Source organism: Hipposideros armiger, unplaced genomic scaffold (assembly GCF_001890085.2).
Source record: "Hipposideros armiger isolate ML-2016 unplaced genomic scaffold, ASM189008v1 scaffold_153, whole genome shotgun sequence".
Classification (NCBI taxonomy): Eukaryota; Metazoa; Chordata; class Mammalia; order Chiroptera; family Hipposideridae; genus Hipposideros; species Hipposideros armiger.
In genome coordinates this window covers 1,858,588-1,863,840 of record NW_017731503.1, presented here as the reverse complement: position 1 = coordinate 1,863,840, position 5,253 = coordinate 1,858,588, and positions in this window count along the sequence as shown.

Sequence of the window (5,253 nt, the reverse complement as noted above, 5' to 3'; positions counted from 1 at the left end):
TTGAGGGGGATTAATGGCAATGTGTCTTTTACTGTAATAATTTTTTAAATTTAAACATCCACCATATTGTTTGATCAAACCTCATAGATAACCAACTGATTTTCTCTTGGTGCTTTTTAAGATTCTCTCTTTGTCTTTAACCTTTGGCACAAAATAATAAACCTTTAATTATACTAGGGTTAATGTGGCTTAAGCATGTTGAGGTCATCCAAACTCCAAAGGGTGTTATTCTTTTACTAAGGAGAAAAAAATCACAGCCTTCAGAGCAACTTCTTACAAGGTATACTTAGCACCTTTGTGTTCAGCCATAAACTCTCTCTTTTCTTGTATTCTAATTTGAAGTGAGTCTTCCAGATTAGCCATATTGCCACAGTGGGGATGTTGAACATTTATAAAGAAATAGCTCCCTCAGTACTTGTCTGTATAAGTTCAACTACAAATTAAATTATACAGGAAGAGAGAATCATTTCAACCAATGACAGAGCCACAATTAGAAGTATGCCTTGGGATTTACATTTAGGAATAGAATGCTTATTTCAAGCAAGCTTTTTTTTACCAAAATTTGGGACAAATTCAAGTAAATTAATGGCAATAATGGACTCTTGAGGAAATTCTGAGCTGCAAATATAATGCTCTCTTAACTTGTCTGCTCACCCTAACCACACATTTTGAATAATCAAATGGAATTTGTAGATATTTCCTGAAGTATCCCTCAAGAGGATTTTAAGAATTTGAGATTATTTGCAACTATCTTTAATATGTATGTAAGTATTAGAAAAGCTAAGTTTGTTTTCTAACTCATGTAACTTCTCTCAGTTTAGTTTTATTTAACATTGAGTACATATTATATGTTCAAAGAGAGAAAAGTGCAATTATGTATTTCTAGCAGTTCCCTGCATCTCTGTCCCTAATACCTTTTATAGACTAATAGCTCTTTGAAGGCAATGACTGAATCCATTATTTAATAAGTAACCTGACTACTCCATAGACTGCAATGTTTATTTATTGACAAATGAAAGCTGCATGGAAATGCATCATCTGGTGACAATCAGAAGGTTTTCCTGTGTAAATATGGAAGATTTCATTGGTATCAATTCACCATATGAAATGAGAATTAAACTCCTTATTTAGATTCAACTTCCATTGACTTCATATAAGGTTGTCACTGAATAAAAATTTCAGAATTATTCTCTCATTATTAATTTTTGTTTGTAAAATAAAATCACGTCATAAACCATTTTACCCACCTTTCTCCCTATCATTTCTTCTTTTCATTTTGGGAGGCAGGACAGATTGATTTAATAATACTTCTGGGACTAAACGAATTAGATATTTAGTACTTTTTACTTTATTTCAAATGACTCTTTAAATGTCTGAGTTGGAAATTAAACTCATCATTTTTTGAGGCTAATGCAGGGAACTTTTCTTATAGTTGCAAACAAAGTCACCCCTGGCAGAAAATTTTTTTAAATCTTTGGCATTAAACCACCTGAAAACCACGTGTTGAAAACCACTTTTTGTTTTGTTTTGGGGCATATAATATTTACATATTTTCTCTTTATTTCACAATTTTTAATCTAGTAAGAAAAATATCTTCTTAGGCCAAGCATGGACTCTAACTCACAGGAGCACAAAATGGAGGAATTCCTGCTATGTAAAACCACAACTGAGTATATTATTTATAACAGTAATCATGTTAAAATCACCAAATACATGGTGATTTCCTTGTGTTTCTCTCTTTTTTTAAAAATATTTTTATTGGGGAATTGGGAGATGGTAACAGCACTGGGGAATTGGGGGAAGGGGAATAGACAATTGCTGTCCTTTTGTTCTTTACTCTAGTTGTGGAGGACGTTGCTTCACTGGCCCAAGTTGGCACCATCATTGCACTCTTCCCAGGTGAGGCAGATCAGTCACCAGTTTCTGGACAGCCACTCATGGCAGCTGCTGGCCGCTCACACTGGCTGCTGGCTACACACAGTAGCCCATTGCAACCCACTGCAGCAGGGGCTGCAGCCCACACCACGCCGGTGACTCTGGGCAGCCCAGCTGCAGGTTGAGCTGTTGTTCAGCATCTTAGCTCTAGAGGGCAGTGTCACTGGCCCTCATATGTGGGATACGAACCAGGGACCTCTGGCTTCCCAAGCCAGCTCTTAACTAATGTGCCACTTGGCCGGCCTTCCTTGTATTTTTCAATGTTTTATCATCTTTTATGAAGTGGGTTTAATAACTTCATAGTGGGCTGAATTTTAATGAAACATTGATGAAAGTCTGTTGTGCCTACAATTATGTATTCAAAATTATCTTCATTCAATCAGCAACTCTAAAATTCTCAAGTTGGTCAGAAAAGCAATGTCCATGATTTTGGCTTCTTCCTGAGTTGAATAAACCTGCACTTGAATAATGCTTATCTGCTTTGTGTGTGTGTGTGTGTGTGTGTGTGTGTGTGTGTGGTATTCTCATAAACCTGTGGATTTCAGCAGTAGGTGCTTTTGTCCCTGAAGAGATATTTCTTTGAGCAATTTCTGAAGGAATTTTTAGTTGTCATCATTGGGGAAAGGAGGTGCTACTGGCATCTACTGGGGAGAGGCCAAGGATGCTGCTAAACTTCCTAAAATGCACAGGATATTCCCACAGAATAAAGGATGTCCAGTGCAAAATGTCAATCGTGCCAACGGTGAGTAAAGAAAAAGGAAAGAAAGGGAGAAAGAATTGTCCAAGGCAGAAAATCTCATTCAAATGAAACTGAGTTTATGTCAAACAATTATACCACACATTTCTGCATTCAAATGCTAGGTTCTCTGAAAAACTGCCCTATAGGCTTCTTTACCCAAAATGATAGATGTGCTAATTAGTGCCACAATGGCGAACATATTAACAATATATAAACATGTCAAAACATGTCGTACATCTTAAATTTAAACAATCTTATATGTCAAATATATTTCAAAAATCAACATAAAGAGAAACTTCAAAAATATAAAGAAAAACCAGAGAAAATGAATTGCTTTTCACGAAATTATTTTTTTTAATATGGAATCCCATTGAAACACATGGAACATAAACCCAGAAAATATAGGGATACTTAAAACTCCGATAAGTGACATATTTATACATCTATTGCCTAAGGATGATTTAAACCATAATGATTATGAAGGAAATGTTAAAATGGATTATGTGTATTTGTTTTTTTACACCAAATGCCAGAAAAGCAGCATAGGCCAGATTGGATCTCTTTCAAATTTTGGCTAGGACATTAATTAGTTGTGTGACTGTACAGAACTTAACTTTAGTAAGCTTTAAATTCCTCATCTATAAAATGGGATAATAAAAATTACTGAATAGCGCCATTGTAAGAATTAAATGAAATAAATACAGAAGCAGAAAATGAGTAGCTGCAGACATAGTATTATTACCTTTACCATAGTCTATGTTTTAATGACTGGTAGTCCATATATGCAGAACATAATATATTAATTAGTATATTAACATTAATATGTGAACTAGAATATATGACTAATGAATGCCCACACTCCCAAATTGTGCCAATAACAGTATTTCTCTCAACAGAGAGGTTGAGGTATTTGTGGATCTACTACAGTCAGCATTTTAGACTAAATGAAAGAGTTCATTCTGAATATTTTAATAATAGAATTTTCTTAGACATAAAATTAACTCAAAATGTAGTGATTAATAAAAAATGATTAATTTGAAAGGGAAATCATCAACACTTTATCTTCTTTCTCAGTATTTCATTGTGTTTTGATGGACCAAAAATGGAATCATTGTGATTTCTGAAAGCATGAGATCTAGATTCATTTCCTGCATAAAATGCAGATACAGCATAAATTAATATTGCTTTTTATTACAATGTATAGTTAAGAACTTTTGTCACCGAGTGTATAGAAAACATAATGTGTTATATATATATATATATATATATATATATATATATATATATATTTTAGCTAAGAGTTTGGTAAATTCATAGATTAAATACCCCAGACAGAATTTTTAAGAGAAGTAAGGAGTCTATAACATATAATCCAACTTTTTTACATTGATATTTTACAGAGCAGCTATGAGTCTGTCTCTTTCCCAATACCTCCACTCCTATAATCTTTTGATTACAGAAAAGCAATTAATGAGCAAGGACTTTCTATTGTTAATAATTCTGGTAACTAAATATTCTTAGAAGGAGTTCCAACACGTATCCAAATTCAGACAAATGTTATATTTTGGAGGGCTGCATGACAGCAAATCTCCATAAATTATGCATTTACAAAATTTTAACTCATCAGAAATCCACCATTTGTTATCACCAATGTGCTTCTCTACTGGTGAGATGAAAGGCTGATTTAATTGTCCAGAGAATCACTTGGCTAATAAACACTATCAGAATTCTTTCTTTCAGATTCTAGATTACTGACAGTAGCTCATTCATTGCTTGATGAAACTATGTCCTACTGTATCTATTTTTTCTGGAGGGATAGCATTATATTCTCTTTTATTACTCTTTTTTTTAAGCTACATCCAGTGGTAGGATGCAACTTCTTTTTTTTTCTTTTTAGGGTAACATTACATTATCTTTTTTTAATTATATTTTATTATGAAATACACATTTTTAAGAATTAGTTTCAGCTGTACAACACAGTGCAATAGTTATACTTTTTACCCCTTGAAGAGACAACCCTTCCCCCAATCCACCACCCCACTTCCCCCAATATCATACATATCTGTTACAAATCCCTTGACTCCACTCCCACACTATACTCCACGCCCCGTGATGATATATACATATATATATGTATATATATATATACATATATATGTATATATACTCACTTATAGTTGACATACAATATTATACATTATCGGCTTCAGATGTACAGTGCAGTGATCAAGCCTCTTCCCGATCCATGATGCAAGACATGTGACCACTTGAAACCCTACAAAATATTCACAACATTATTAATTACATTCCTCGAACTGTCTTTCATGTCCCTGTGGCAATATTGTAGTTGCGTATTTATGCTGTCTAACCCCTTCCCCTTCTCCCTCATTCCCAACCCTTCCCAAGTAACAGCCATCAGTTGTTCCTCTATATCTCTGAGACCACTTCTGTTTATTTTCCTCGTTCATTCAGTTTTTTAGATTTCACATATAAGTGAAATCATATGCTATTTGTCTTTCTCCGACTGACTTATTTCATTTAACAGAATAGTCTCTAAGTCCATCCATAGCGTCCCAAAT